The sequence below is a fragment of the Sorex fumeus genome, unplaced genomic scaffold, assembly GCF_029834395.1.
Source record: "Sorex fumeus unplaced genomic scaffold, SorFum_2.1 ptg000007l, whole genome shotgun sequence".
Lineage (NCBI taxonomy): Eukaryota > Metazoa > Chordata > Mammalia > Eulipotyphla > Soricidae > Sorex > Sorex fumeus.
Genome location: NW_026606064.1, coordinates 44,001,140 through 44,018,526, shown reverse-complemented (window position 1 = coordinate 44,018,526; position 17,387 = coordinate 44,001,140).

The following is a 17,387-nucleotide window of genomic DNA, read 5'->3' as shown; positions in this document are numbered from 1 at the left end:
TTATGTGGAAATTTAAATGATTATTTTGTTTGTTCATGTTCTTGTATTAATACTAACAAACAAACCTCTCAGGGCAGGAGCAATAGTACAGGGGGTCGAGCACTTACCTTGCGCACAGCTGACGTGGTTGAATTCTCAGCATCATACATGGTCCCCTCAGACCACCAGGAGTGATCCCTGAGTGTGGTACCAGGAGTAAGCCCCGAGCATCACAGGTGTGACTCAAAATCAAAAACAACAACAACAAAATTCTTTCTTGGGAATAAGGAATGTGACTCCATCATAAGGTAAGTTTATAAGATTTATGCACGTTACCTGGGTTCATTTCCCCAGCACCACAAAAGCAGAACAAAATAATAAACAAAAAATCTCCAGACCACAATAGCACTGCAGCACTGTAGCACTGTCCTCCCGTTGTTCATCGATTTGCTCGAGCGGGCACCAGTAACATCTCCATAGTGAGACTCGTTACTGTTTTTGGCATATCAAATACACCATGGGGAGCTTGCCAGGCTCTGCCGTGAGGGGGGGGGGATACTCTCGGTAGCTTGCCGGGCTCTGGAGGAATTGAACCCGGGTCGGCCATGTGCAAGGCAAATACCCTACCCCGCTGTGTTAACACTCCAGCCCAATAGCAAAACAAAAACAGCAAATAACAAAACCCTGTCTTGGACCAGGGATTTATCTCAGGTGGTAGAGGATATGCCTAGTATGTGTCAGGTTCTGAGTTTGATCCCCTGCACCACATGGCCTGCTAAACTCTGCTAGATGTGGCCCCAACATTTCCCCCACACTGCTGAACATGGCTCCCATAATATTGGATTAGGAAATGTATTGTAGTAAAAGGGAGATGCTTAGATAACCCTTGACTCCAGTGTTTAGAGAGGAGATAGAAAAGGAACGAAATCAAGGGGGAAGAAGAGAACAGGAAGTAATGAGTTAATGGGCATCAGGGCTACATCATACCAGTGATATGAGTGAGGGGCATACCCCTATATCCAAAACACAGATTCAACAGAACTGAAAACATGAGATCTAAGCAGAGAGTTTCAAGCAACAAAAAAGTCAAGTAAATGTAGTCTATCATGTTCATTGAATAGGGAAGAAAAAACAAAGTGTCCCGGAGAAATGCAGAAAATGTTTTAACATAAATTCAACATAAAAGCATGATAAAAGTCCCTCATAAACTAATAATATAAGAGATTTTTGTCAACTTTATAAAGGAAAGCAATCAACACCCTAGCATTTTACTTAATGGCAAAATACTAAAGGCCTCACCCCAGCTCTACCCCTTATCAACCGTATTCAGCATCATGTTGTAAATCCTAGTTAATGTAACAAAGCAAATTAATGAAGGAATACAGATTTAATGTGGAAAAAAAGAGATACCTGTACTTACACATGATACAATAATATGTACTTATAAAAGTTTTTAGAAATGATTAAATTAGCTTACAAGAAACTATGATACAAAATCAATATTCAAATATCAGACGCATCTATATGCCAGTGAGACTAGTGAGAAATGACTAGAAAAGCAAGTGTATGAAAATAAGTACCAGGGTCAGAGAGATAGGAAAGGGGGTGAGACACTTGCTTTGCTTGCAAGAAACCTCAATTTAACAACCAGCATTGCAGAGGGACTTCCCTTGAGTTCTGCAAGAACTGAGCCTTAATCACAGAGCTAAGAGTAAGCTCAGAGCACTGTTCAGTGTTCCCTTTCCCCCAATAAAGAACATATTGTTTACAATAACTTCAAAGACTATTAAACACATAGGATAAGATTAACAAATATATATATGTACATTAAATATTAAAATGTCACTGAAAAAGAATTGAAAATACTTAAACCAGTGACAAGGAGGTTTAAATATTTAAAATGTTTGATTACCTATTCATTGATTAAAGATTAATGTGATTCCAAACCAAAACTGCACAGTTTCAATTTTTTTTGCAGTCATTGACAAGGTATCTTTAAAACAATTACAAAGGCTTTTTGTTTGTTTGTTTTTGTTTTGAGGCCACACCACATCTGTACTCAGTAATTACTTCTGGCAGTGCTCAGGAGGCTGAGGGGGGACATAAGGGATGTCAGAGATCGAACCTAGGAAGGTCACATGCAAGGTAAGCACCCTTCCTGCTCTACTATCACTCTGGTCCTATAAAGGCTTTCCCCCCCAACTCTGTGGAAGCCTACACTCTCTCTTGAGCATGTATCTTTCTCTTTCCAACCTTTTTATTTCACAAATAAATATGTTTTTACCTAACCAAAAAGACTATAAGAATGGAAATAATTTAGAATAGACAAGACCATCCTGATAAAGAGACACAGTATCAAGGATTCTACAGCTATTCACAATTTATAATTAAATTTTAATCGTTATTAAGACACTATTATTTACAAAGTATTAATAATTGGATTTTAAGCATACTATATCCTAACACCATCCTACCACCAGTGTCAATTTCCCCCCACAAGGGTGCCCAGGTTCCTTCCAACACCTCCCTACCCGCCATCCTGCCTCCTTGACAAGTATATTTTTAAGTTTCGTTGTGTAGTTTGGATTTCTCACTTTAGTGTTATTGAATCTGTGGTTTGTATATATAGATACACCACTCTCCAACACCACTGATATACTCAAGACCCTTGACTTTGACTCCCCACCCCCCCACCAACACACACAAACACACACACACACACACTATTAATTCTTGTCTGCCTCTTCTTGCTACCCTGCCTCAATTTTCTTTCCCTCTCTGTTTTCCTTATATACTAGGGCCAAAGGTAATTGAGTTATCCCCTTATATGTATGTACTCCTTCACCCAGTTATCTGTATGTCACAGATAAGAGAGATCATTCTGTATTTGTCCTTCTTCTAGCTTACTACACTTAACATGATATCCTCCAATCCCATCCAAGTTGCAGAAAATTGCATCATTTTCTCATTTCTTGCAGCTCATAGTATTTCAGTATGTGTGTATCATATTTTTAATAGTAACTGATCTGTCATTGGGCACCTAGGATGATTCCATATCTTAGCTCTTGTACTCAGTGCTGCAATGAATAATGGTGTGCATATGTCCCTTTGAATGAATGTTTTTGTATTCTGGGGATAGATACCCAGAAGTGAAATTGCTGAATCACATGGCAGCTCAGTTCTGATTTTAATGAAAAAAATCTCAAGGCTGAAGAGCTAACATGGCAGACCCCTGTCTTGCTTGTAGCCAAATGGGTTCATTCTCCAGCACTCCATATGGTCCCCCATGAGTTATCAATGAATGCAGAGTGGGTGTGGCTCAAAACATGTTTAAAAATCTCCATACTGTTTCCATAGAGGTTGAATCAGACAACATTCTCACCAGCATATGATGAGTTCTTTTTCAATCATATCCTCACCAACACTGATTGTTCCCAGTATTTTTGATAAGTTCCATTCTCACTGATGTAGATGACATCTCATTGTCATAATTCAGTGAGAGCAGGCAAAGAAGAAAGTAGCTTCCAGCCTAATCCCTCAGCACCTTCCATGGGGGTCTAACTACAAAGATTCACCCCCAGAAAGCAAGGACACTAGAAAACTAATGGTAGAATCATGTAGAAACCCACCAAGTTTACTAAGTGAAAAAAATATCACCAAAGACATAAACACCAATCAGCTCAATAAATTCTCAGACAGTATCTTCAGTGACACAATGATTTGATTAAGTTGTTCAGTGATCTCAAAGAAACTATGGCACAGGTAGTCAACATAGCACAAGAAAATTAGAAGAGTCAAAATTGGAAAATGACAATAAGAAATGGCAGAAATAAAGATTATGGTAGGTGATATAAAAAAACAATAGAAGCTCTGATAAACAACTGCTGAGTGAAGAAACTGAGGAGCTTCAAGCTGAGGAGGAAACTGCTATGATATAGTAAAATGAGGAAAATAGTCTAAAATAAAAGAAACAGCATAACAGAGAACTATGGGATGTGTTCAGGAGGAACAATATAAGAGTTATAAAAGCATCTGAAGAACAGTAAGGAAAATGTGGTGAAAAACAATAGCCAAAGAAATCATCATAAGAATTTTCTAGTTGAGAAATCTATGCATTGATATCCAAGAAACCCAAAGGGTTCCAGTGAAAAATAGACTAGGAAACACCAAGACACATTAATTCAAAATGAAAAAATCCAAATACAAGGATTATTGAAAGCAGTAAAATCAAGAAAGGAATTTACATACAAAGGAAAGCCCATAAGATGTACAGCAGATCTATCAAATAAAGCTATATGAGCCAGAAGAGTATAGAGAGAACGCAGTAGTATGTACTTTGATGGAAATTATCTTTATATTGATTGGTGGTGTTTTTATTTATATAAAAAATTGGGGGGACTGTACACATAAGTAGATGCTAGTATTTTATGTAAATAGTGCCTGGGGAAAATGAATTTTTTAAGAGAAGCTGAAAATTTGAAAGTCTTAAAATGTGGTAACCCATAAAAACTTTTAGAAAAATACCCATATGAAATGAGATAAATACATCTGTGACCCAAAATTCTTTTCTTTTTTCTCCTTTCCACATTTTTTAATTAAAGCTCTGTGATTTACAAATTTATTCATAGTTGGGTTTTAGACATACAATATTGCAATACTGATCCCACCACCAGTGTCAACTTCCCTCCACCAATGTTCCCAGTTTACCTTCCAGTTCCACTCCCCACCCCCTTCCACACCCCAACCTCACTGTACCCCAGCCTGCCTCTTGACAGGCACCTTTCTAAGTTTGGTTGTTAAAGTTGGGTCCCTTGATTTCAGTGTTGTTGACTCTGTGGTTTGGATACTTGACTCTATCGTTCCTTAATACCACCTTTATACTGGCTCCTCTGTCCTGGTCCCTATTCTTTCTTATTTGTCTCTTCTCCCTTTCCCCTCCACTCTTTCTCTTCTTCTCGCTACACACTAGGGCCAAGATTGTTCAGGAAATCCATCCTTTAAAACATCATATTCCCTCATACAATTACTCTAAGTACCACGTATGAGTGATATCATCCTATGTTTATCCTTTTTCTTCTGGCTTACTTGGTTTAACATGATGTCTTCCAGCTCCAACCATGTTCCCATAATTGCATCATTTAATCATTCCTAAGATTTGTACAGTATTCTATTGTGTGTATATACGGCACCTTCATAATCCACTTATCTGTCTTTGGACATCATCTAGGTTGATTCCAAATCTTAGCTACTTACTGAATGCTGCAGTGAATAATGGTGTGCATAGATTCTTTGAATGAATTTTTCTCTTCTGGAGATAGATGCTCCAAAATGGAATTGCTGGGTCATGAGCCAAAATTCTTTTCTATAGACTACCAAGCTCTAACAAGCCATATATGTTAACTTTACAATAACCATCATTCTAATTACCCTTACTATCTCCATCTCACCAATTCGAAAACTGAAGGCTCAATATATCGGATCAACTTTTATAACAAGCTGTAATTCGGATGAACCTCACGCATGAAGGAACCGCCAGAGGAACCCAGGCACGCAGGATCTGGGCCTGAGATCTCCAAGCCTGCTAAGATCGGGACTGGGCCTCCTCCACCCAGATCCCCCATCTTCCAATAGGTAGGCGTTACACCCACCAACTGCTCCTGGCGCCATGTAATCCCATCAACACTATAAAACCCAGTTCCCGATTTTTCTTATTTTTCTTATTATCTCTTGGAGAATCTGGCAGGCTACCGAGAGTATCCTGCCTGCACAGGAAGTCTGGGAAACTCCCCGTGACATATTCAATATTCCAAAACCCGGTAACAATTATGGGTCTCATTCTCCTGACCCTGAAAGAACCTCAAATGTGGCACTTTCTAAAATCTCAGGGCTAGGACGAAGGAAACATTACTGGTGCCTGCTCAAGGAAATTGATGAACAACAGGATGACAGTGATACAGTGATAACAAGTTTTAATTCAAACTAGAATCCCAAGTCTTCAAATATCTATTTATTCCACACTATAATTATTTGCCTGCTTTTTCTAGAGAATATATTATTCTAATTCTCTTTTTCTTAATAATCTGAAGGAATTAATGAGCAAGATATCTAAAGATACATTTAATTCAGCCTTTTTCTTTTTTTACAACAGAAATAATCTTAAAACTGTACTTAGTATCAGCTTGCTTTCTTTCAGTCTTTTATCTGTTCACTGCAAGAGTAGTGTTCTACTGTTCACTGTAAAAGTATCTTGCATTATGTTTCTCTCCAAACCAAGTTTCTGTTCTTAGGAATTTTCCTAGTTATTCCCTCAGTTTCTATTAATAGGATTACAATTTTTAATTTATATGTTATCACTTCTGGTTGCTAAATATAACATGACAGCCAGGTTTAATGTCCATAATCTAAATAAATGTCCATAACTAAAGAATAAAGCAGCATAAGCATTAGGGACATAGTTCACTGGGCTGGGGTACATGACTTTCATGTATGCCCAAGACTCTGAGTTTGATCCCCAACATCTCATGGCCCTCTATGCATTATCAGGCATACAGCACTGTCCTGAGTATTGCTTACAGTGACTCTCTAAGCCCCTGAGCATCACTGGGAAATTTCCTTCCAAAAGAATAAGGAAACACAAAATATTGTTCAATTAATATTTTATCTTCCAAAAAGTCACTGCTTTTCCACCCCCCCCCCAAAGATGATGGGTCACTAAAAAAATAACAGTTATCAAATAGCAAAATAATTTACATTAAGAAAACAAACATCAAGTTGGAGAGGCTCAAGGGACTGAGCACATGCATTTAATGGAGGACACCTGGATTTTATACTGGCACCATATGGTTCCACAAGAACAAAGGCAGAATTAACCCCAGCATCACCCCAAAATTCATTAAACAAAAATAAGATAAACATAATTTATCTGTAAACTGTTATGATCCTAAATATGCAAACTCACAGGTACCACAGTTATTCTACTCAAAACAAATTTGGAACTCAGTACAAATTTTACATTTAAGTTCTAAACATATTTCTAAATAAGAATAATTACTCAACTAGGGAAAAGAGAATCTTCTACAAATATGAAAGTAAAATAACAGAAATTCTCATTCCTGGTAACTGTCGATTTTCACATATGGAACCTCTTTGGCAGCATGTCCTAGCTTTCTTATGATCCAGTTGGGTCTTATGACCCAATATTTCCATTCGTAGATACTCAAATGAAATGCATACATATGTATGCCAAACGTCAGGCATAAATGTTCATAGATAGATTATTGATAACAACCACAATGAAAAACAATCTACATTTGCATCAACATAAAATGAAATTTATGTTTCAATGTGACATAATTGTGCAGTGATATACTATACAGTAAAGCAAAGAATGTGAAAAAACAATCACGATCACGACCATCCTGTTGTTCATCCATTGCCTCAAGCAGACTCTAGTAACGTCTCCTTTGTCCTAGCCCTGAGATTTTTTTTTAAAAAAAACAATGCTACAGACAGTAAAGACACAAAGAAATCGGCCAGAATTTAAAATCACATGCAATTGATTTCACTTAAATAAACTTTAAAAGCACATAAAAGAAATGTATGCTCTTATTAGTTATAATAGTGGTTACTCTGTGGGAAAATAGTTGAGTGGTGACTTGGATTTTATATCCTGACCTAGGAGGTAGGAAGGTGGATCCACCTCATGATCTTTTATTTAGCAATCAACTAATGACTGGTGCAGTTTTTGATATATGTTTTGTGCCACGTAAAATAGTTCAATATTTTTAAACTGAAGGTTTTAAAAAGACGTGTTCAGACACACACACAAAAATGTGTAATAGATTACTGACAGATAGGTTCTCATTAAGGAAAATGTTGGGTTTATAGAGTAAGACCAGACTGTGAGCATTTGCAACTGGTCCAGATGAAAGAAATTTAAGAAGTTTAAGGTAGGCACTCAGAAAAAATTTTAGCAAAACAGAGCACTTTTATTTTCTTTGAATCTATTAGTAAAAACATGGCTGTTTAATTTTATAATTTTAAATTTAATTTTTATAGTAATTTGTGCAGCCAAACTTGACTTGATCCCTGGCAGTCCATAATGTCCCCAGAAAGCTGTCAGGAGTGATCCCTGAACACAGAGCCAGAAGAAAGCTCTGTACACTGCAAGGTGTGCCCACTCGTAACAGAAAAAAAAAGGAACTTAGAAAAGGGATAGCACTGTTCCTCTTCGCCCCCCAAGCTGTGCTGATCTTTTTCCAAACCCAGATCAGTTCATCTGCTGGTACTTGAACCTGGGACTTGGATTTCTCCCTGCAAGCCCCCCAGTTGTCCTGTCGAATACTGGGAGAAAAGCAGCCCTGAGCGTCTGCCTCTTCCTCTTTGCCCCCAAAGCTGTGCTGACCTTCTCCCAAACCCAGGTCATTTCATCCACTGGTACTCTAACCCGGGACTTGGATTCCTCCCTGCAAGCCCCCCAGACTCCTCTCGAACACTGGGAGAAAAGCAGCCATGAGCGTCTGCCTCTTCTTCGCTTCCCAAGCTGTGCTGATCTTCTCCCCTACCTCTCAGACAAGCTGTGCTGGTCTTCTCCCCTACCCAGTCTTTACTCCCTGCTCACACACCAGGTACCTGTGGGGGCGTGACCTTTTCAGAAGTGGGAGTGGCTTCTGTAGAAGTGGGCGTGGTCTAACTTTCATCGGGCCAACGCTCATGGGACCGCAGGTAGTTTAGCCATACCAAGGAACCTAGTCCCCAAATCTACACACCAACATGAAGAAACAATGCAAATCCCCACCACATGGGGAGTGTAGGATGACATTGCTTTGTCCTTCCTCCACAAAGGATACAGGAAGACTGTTAACATTATGCTTTGTAACTTAGGATTTGATTGGTTTTGAATATTATTCATCCCTGGGCACCTGCTTTCTCAATTTAAGCCTCAGTTGCCCTTAGTTCCTAACACCCCAAAAGCAGGGGCCTGGCGAGGAACTGAATGGACCCAGGACAAGCGGTGAGCTACCCTGGCATCGAAATGGGCCAGGCCAAAGTGCCACGATTCTTAACTATAAGTTAAGAGTTTGATCATAGACAAATGCTGTCATGATCCAAAAGTAACGACGAGACTAGGATCCTGCTAGGGGTGGGAAAGACTATCTGGCCTGAGCACTGTAGTCTGAGATCGAGATCGCCCTAGGAGAGCAATTCTATAAGTTTAAGATATTTCTTACTGTATCCATACAAAATGATTTATATTATATATGCTTATATGCTTGTCGGATGAGGAGAGGTGTAACACACCCATGGGATTCTGCTCTAGGGTGGGTCATCCTGCTGAGAGAGGATCTGTCCTAGGAGCGGATTTCCTCGAGGGAAAGAATTCTACCTCTATTGTTTGTGATCGCACCTATGTGTAATTATTACCCCAACCCCTCATGCTTTGGGATTTAACTGTACTGTAAGAGTGGGCTGGGGGATCAGAAGGAGGACAAAGGAGATCAGGATCAGAATTCAGACTCCAGAGAAGGAAGATGAAGGGGGATGGAGAAGGAGAATGAAGTAGCTTAGGGGAGGAAGAAGCAGAGGCAGAGGCAGAGAAGAGAGACTGGTGTGAATGGAATAAACTGCGACTAAAACCAACCAGCCTGACCCTCATTCCTTCCCTTGCCTGCCCATCGCCATCAACCTCCCCAGGGTGGGGGAAGTGGCGTGAGACTACCGAATGCAGGCGGTGGGAGAGATAGAGCCACCACCGCTGAGCTGTGCCCCCTTTGTTGAGTTTACACAGGGGAAGACAACGAAAAGAATCCAGAAGCCTCTGTCGATACTGCTCACCTAAAGGACCTCTCTGACAAGGAATTCAGATACGAAGTCATGAAGATGTTCAATCAACTCAATGAAACAATCAGACAGATATCCAGTAACATGACAGAAAAAATCAACAAATTATGGGAAGAAATGAGAGCAGAAATTTTACGAATCAAAGATTCCATAGATAAAATGAATAACTCAGTCTGTGCCCTCAACAGTAAAATGACCGCAGCTGAAGAGAGAATCAGTGAGCTGGAAGATCAGCTGCACCAAGCCAACAGGCAACAACAAACAGTGGCAAGGGACCTCAAAATAGCTCTAGAGAGAATCAGAGTTCTAGGAGATGATTCCAAAAGGAACAGCATTAGAATCATTGGACTACCAGAAGCTCAGGGAAACAATACCAATGAAAAAACATGGTTAAACAAATCATTGCTGAAAAATTCCCAGAGCTCCACAATGCAGCCATTCAGGTTCAAGCAGCCCGAAGGGTGTCAGCTAAAAGAGACCCTAACAAAAACACTCCAAGACATATCATAGTTAGAATGATTGATGCTGCCGATAGAGATATAATACTGCAAGCAGAAAGGTCAAAGAAGGAAATCACATACAAAGGAGCACCCCTTAGATTCACAGCAGACCTATCAGAGGAAACCCTCCAAGCCCGAAAGCAATGGCAGGATATAGTAAAAAAACCCACTGAAATGAATGCTTCACCAAGAATACTCTGTCCAGCTAAACTCTCACTCAAAATCGAAGGAATGGTACACTATTTTCTAGATAAACATCATCTCAGGAACTTCATAAACTTAAAACCAAACCTAAAAGAAGGACTAAAGGGTCTACTATAAGACAAGACAAACCCTACAAGCACAGCAGACCCTTACAGAAAGATGACACAAAACCCCATAACAATAATTTCTCTCAATGTCAACAGTCTAAATTCACCAATTAAGAGACAATCACAAAATCACAAATCATCCTGTTAATCGTCGATTGCCTCGAGCAGGCCCCAGTAACGTCTCCTTCATCCTAGTCCTGAGATTATATTCAAGGCTCTTTAGGAGAATGAGACCCATCATTGTTACTGGTATTTGGCATATTGGGTACACCACGGGGAGTTTTCCAGACTCTGCCATGTGTCTAATTAAGAGACACAGAGTGGAAAAATGGATTCAGAGACAGAACCCAACATTCTGCTACCTACAAGAAACTCATCTCAACAGTCAGAGCAAACACAGACTCAAAGTGAAAGGATGGAAAACAATCCTGCAAGCAAACAGGATGCTTCTATGCTTTATGTCTTTCTGCAAAAAATATTACATTTCACATTTTTCTTAAATCATGATAATCAATGATGGATGAAAAGTTATATGACATTCTTTATTTCATACACTTTAATTCAACTACTCTCTCTCTCACTCACACACACACATACACACACATATCCTCCTGCAAATATATACTGAGGAAAAGAGTAGAGCTAATATCTTTTTCTCCTCTTAAAACTGGAACTTTTACTACTGTGATAAAGTAGTTTAGATTCTATAAGTGTATTTGTTAAAATCCTTTTAATTAAGAAGTTATAAAGGCCACAAAAGAATTCAATGTTAAATTAAGTTGTATAAATATTTCTACAAATTATAATCATTAAAGTATTGATGTTCAGTTGAAATTTTTTGTTCTAAGGTACTGGTGAAAATGTTTAACTAGTAAAAGAATATTCTAAAGAGTCCAGACCATGCAAATTTTCTCTTGGTAAAGAATTTTCAAATGCTTGCTATGTTTCACACTCTAAATGATCAACCTCGCCTTTTGATGTGGGGTCTTTTATTAATTGTGGGGTGTTATCAATATTTCTGTAATGACTTAAAGTTCACTTATTTTAAAGATCCTTTTGACATAAAGAAAAGTTTTCCGGGGTTATGGTGCTGCCAGCAGGTCAATCCATACCTGTGAGATGAGTGTATCAGCAGCCTGATGGCAATGTCAGACTTTCAGATACCCCAAAGGCTGCTGTGCCTTTGGCCAAACCCCAAAACCTTGGGGGCAAAGTTTACCAAGAAAGTAAACGGCCAAAAGTTAGGTATGTGGGAGACACACCCACAAACCACCTCTGGCTCAGCTATATAATTGGAAGTGCAGCCTCTCTGGTTCCTGATTGAACTGCTTAATGGCCATGATCCCAGAGTATCAGAAACGAATCCTGGAACCCAAAGGCTTTTGGCAGAAATGCGTCCTGTTCCTGCAGTAGGTTACTGGCACTGGGCCACTCCAGGTGGAAATAGGTTTTGTGCCTTGGCCTGTTCCCCCTGGCAGCCTGGTGACCACCATCCTCCAGAGGCCACTGGACAGGCAGGTTTGGGCCTGCAGTGACAAGACACATGGGGCCTCACCACATGGGGGTGGAGCCAACTCTTTCTCCCCATCCCAACGAGACCCCGAGTCGCCGCCTACAAATGGCCTCTCTGGCTCCTGATCAAGCTGATTAATAGTCATGATATCGGAGACTCAGAAACAAATCTTGAAACCCAGCGGCTTTTGGCAGAAATGCATCTGGACTGCATACAAGGTGGCTGCTGGCTCAGAGCTTATTGGAAAGCCAGGTATGAGCCGGTGGTGACAGGGCAACTGCAGTCTCATGGGAAAGGGAGCGGTACCGGCTCATCCTTCACGCCCTACCGAGGTCACAAGTTGCCCCCCACGAGCAGCTCTCTGGCATGGCCATGGCTTCAGAGGCAAAAGGACTTAGTTCAGAGCCCGGAAGCTTGCGGCAGAAAAGTGAATGGATCATGTGTTAAACTATGGCGCCATGCCTCCCTGGGAGGAAAAGGGTGTTGCTCCCTTCCGCCTTTTCCCACCCTGGCAGCAATGTGGCCACCATCTCAGAGCATATTGGAAAGACAGGTATGAGCCGGCAGTGACAGGGCAACTGCAGTCTCATGGGAAGGAGAGTGGTATTGGCTCATCCTTCACGCCCTACCAAGGTCATGAGTTGTCCCCCACAAGCGGCTCTCTGGCATGGCCATGGCCCCAGAGGCAAAAGGACTTAATCCAGAACCCAGCAGCTTGCAGCAGAAAAGTGAATGGACCATTCATTAAACTGCGGCACCATGCCTCCCCGGGAGGGAAAGGGTGTTGCTCCTTTCTGCCTTCCCCCCCCCCCCCCCCCCCCGGCAGCAAGGTAGCCACCACCTCAGAGCTTATTGGAAAGCCAGGTATGAACCGGTGGTGAAAGGACAACTGCAGTCTCATGGGAAGGGAGGCAGTACCGGCTCGTCCTTCACGCCCTACCAAGGTCATGAGTTGCCCCCCCCCCCCCACACCGCAAGCGGCTCTCTGGCACTGCCATGGCTCCAGAGGCAAAAGGACCTAGTCCAGAGCCCAGCAGCTTGTAGAAGAAAAGTGAATGGACCATGCGTTAAACTATGGCACCATGCCTCCCCAGGAGGGAAAGGGTGTTGCTCCCTTCCACCTTTTTACCCCCTGGCGGCAAGTTGGCCGCCGCCTCAGAGCTTATACAAAAACCAGGTATGAACTGGCGGTGATGTGGCAACTGACGTCTCATGGGAAGGGGGGGGGCGGTAGCGGCACGTCCTTCATGCCCTACCGAGGTCACGAGTTGCCCCCACGAGTTGCTCTTCTGCACGGCCATAACACCAGACACACAGAAACCAATCTCATAATTATTTGGCTCTTCGCAGAAATCCAAAATCGTGGCCGTGTGACACTATATGATTCTCATAACCAGCTATAGAAAACAAAATATTTCACAATGCCTTTTCAGCAATTCTGATTGTTGGGGGGGAAATTCTAAACAATAATGGTGCATCTTTTGTCGAAATAATGAATGTAATCAATGTAGAGAAGAGTTAAGTAGAAACCATCTGCCTCACAGGCATTTGGAGGGGTGGGAGGGGGGGTATACTGGGGTTCTTGGTGGTGAAAAATGAGTACTGGTGAAGGGAAAGGTGTTTGATCATTGTATGACCGAGACTTAAGCCTGAAAGCTTAGTAACTTTTCCCATAGTGATTCAATAAATAAATATAAAAAGAAAAATAAAGAAAGAAAGAAAGAAATGTGGAGTTCATGCCCAATTCAATCAGCTAATCAGTGGCTGAATAAATAGGAGTACTCCTACCAAAAAAAAAAGTTTTCTGAGAATTTAGGTAAGGAAATTTTTTTCTTTTAGGTGCAGGGATATTTGGAGCCACGAATAGTGGTGCTCAGGGCTTACTAAAGAATGTGATCAGGGATCACTTCTGGAAGTGTTTGGGGAACCATATGTGATACCTGGGATCAAACCAGGGGCAGTCACGTGTAAGGGAAGTTCTTCAACCCTAGAACTGGCACCCAGGCCAAGAAAATGCTTTTCTATTGTTTATCATGTGAGTCTGTTGACACCCTAGAGCAATGCTGCTTAAACTTTTTCATTCATGACCCCTTTGACTCTTGAAATGCAGTGCAGGCAAGTGTTGCCAAAAACACATTGGATTCATTACATGATTGATTTTTAATTAATTTTGGCTGTTTCATGTTCAGATACTACTCTGTACGCGGTTGTAACCCACAGCTTAAGAAGCTAGGCCTTAGAGCACCCGATCCATCCATTTCTACTAGGCACTAGGTTCTACCATAGCATGCTTGACTGACAACTTGTGTCTTTTTTCATGTTTTATGACTGAAAAAAAAATTTAAGTTTCAATTGAACTGGATAAAGGCATAATCAGGTTAATCATGAATAGAACTGATGGAGAAAAACTAATTAAATATTAAAAGTTTTGCATTTAAATGCATCACATTGTTAAGATCCATGCTCAACTGAAGTCTAACTTAAATAAGTATAGAAGATGGACTTCCATCTTTCTGCAAAGTGTTTTTAAAAATCCAGATATGTAATCGGCAAATGGATTTAAAACATTAACCTGGGGTCAAGATAAAAATAAAACAGAAGAGCACTGAAACAAAGAAAAATAAAGTGAGGAAAGAGAGTTTGAAATCTAATATTTTTTGGGGGGAATTGTGGTTATTGGGGTGGCAATCCTGGAAGCTGTCATTGGGCAGTTATGAAAGCATGTCACAACAATTTGGAAAGTAGTTCTGTAATTTACAATGGAGTAAGGTACTTAAAAGATAGCCAACATGCCTCCTGTATTGTTTTCAATACCTTGGAGGTATGTATTGAAGAATTGTTACTATTATTCAAATAATTATTTAATTTTTAATGATTCCTTATGTTGATTTCTATTAATAAAACACTTCTATATTCAAAAATGGTCTCTTTATTTTTCTGAGGTGATGGCAATACTATTCAAAAATACATTGTTGAATTTGAGACAGTACTCTAGTGCAACCAGATTCAATTGCTGAATAGATGGGTTGACAAATGAGGACACGGCTACCAGTTTAATCCCCATATGGGCCAATTAGTTTCACATTGAGAAGAACTCCGTTCCAAAGCCACAGATTGCACCATTAACCCCAGTCAGACGTCTCCAAATTGTGTATCATTGATCACCAGAGGCCCAGGTATAAGTGTTGATAGCTCAGAGCAAACCCATCATCACCTCTGAGTAGAACCATTCTGTTATCTCATATATTTTTCATATTTGTAGATGGCAAGAAATATTATGAGATGATAGAGAAGTTGCAGGTCTTTTTGTTCTCCCATTTTCTCCCATACTCCATAATCTTACTATAAAAGGTCAAAAGTGATAATTATATAGTGTCCGTTTTTGCATAGAACCTGGTTGCTTCAGAAGAAACTAATAATGGGTCTTGTTAATATGCAATTAGCTGGGAAGCAGCAAACAATTTATGAAAGTTTGCTGATATTTAATGGTACCTTAGACATTCTAACATTTCCCACACATATAAGAAAAAGCAAGATACATGCTTCCTCGTTCTCAAAACCTTCTTGCTTCTGGTTAGTCTGTTGAGTAATGACTATCCAGGATGTCCAGGATGCTCAGTGGCTAAGAGTGCCTACATTGCAAATATAGGCTCAGAGTTCAAACCCTGTACTGCTGCTTACACCAAGTACCATCTAGGCAGCTCTATTGTCTGGGAATCTCAATATCACAATGATTTGATTTCTACCTGTATCACAGCCAGCTATGTGCGTGCACTGTAACTAAAAGACATGTGAGCACTATAGCCATGCATGTGTCTGTCTCCTAGTCATGCAATAATAACAACAATCAAGGCAAGGAAGGGAGGAAATCAGTATCACAACTAGAATAATATTAAATGTGAAATGTGAGGCCTGAAACACTGAAATGGTTTAAAAATTTGAATTTGAAATGGTTTAAAATTTGAATGTTTCTTAGTCTTATTTTTTTTAAATTAAAGCTTACCTTATTTTGTACTTCAGAAAAACTTTCAATAACATCCTTAATTTGAAAATAAGTCTGAAAAATTATCTTAAAGGGTAATTTGGGGTAAAATGAGGTCAAATTAAAGTAATTTAAAAATAGGATTTAATAAAATAGTGTCATTCTTACCATTACTTCTGCAAACCTGTAATAGATGTTTTGATATGTGGATCCATTTAGCATACTTATCTTTTGGTAATAAAATGTAATTAAGTTAATGGTAAAACTGATTTTAGCAAAAAGCTGATGCAGTTCTTCTTTGTAAGTGAGCCAACACTCTTTGGAGAATAAAGAAAAATGATTTAAATCTAATGACTGGTAGCCTGTGATTCATTCCTTCTCACTTCTTCTCATGTAGAACTTAGTTCATGGACATTTTAAAATATTGGAACAACAATATTTTTCTTAGTAAATGCTCTACATCATGTTTATTTATTTATTTTTGCTTTGGGACCACATCCAGAGGTGCTCAGAACTTACTCCTGGCTCTGTGCAAAGAGATCACACCTAGCATCTGCTGAGCTGGGAATTGAAGCCTGTAAGCCATTTGCAAGCCATCTTACCCACTGTACTATCTCTCCAACTCATCATATGTATATTTTATATTCGTTGTCACACTTGCCTATTTTTTATTATAAAAAAGTCACTCAAACATTAGTGTTTCCTTATCTTCTATTGATGTTGTTAAGGTAAAGATATTAAGCCAACAAATTAAGCCCCCTCTCTCCTTGTGAATTTGAATCTTAGTTGAAAAATACAATACAAAAATATGCATTGGTGAAAAGTTATCAGCTCTGCATTGGTAACAATTGGGTTGTAACATGTACGTTTAGGCCTGAGACAAGTAAACTTGCTAATCTTTCATCCTAGAACTAAAAACCAAGACCATAACACTGGGAAAATACTCTTTTGGCATAAAGTGGGAGTCATACTTATTTCTCAAACAGAAACCTCAGAATAGGCCAACTGTCTAGATGCTCTCATCTCTCCTCCTGCCCCCAATCCTCCAATCAGATAATCCCTGGAAAATGGGTATAAATGGTCCTGGGGACTTGTTTTGAACTAACCAAGGGCTAAACCTTAGATTCCCTGATTGAACAGCCATTGAGAAAGGATTGCTCAGGAGTATAATTTCAATCCACATTCAAAGAAGAGGATGTTATAAAAAGAAAATAATAAAAAGAAGGAAAGGAGGTGTTGCCCACCATAAAGTCATTTGTTGA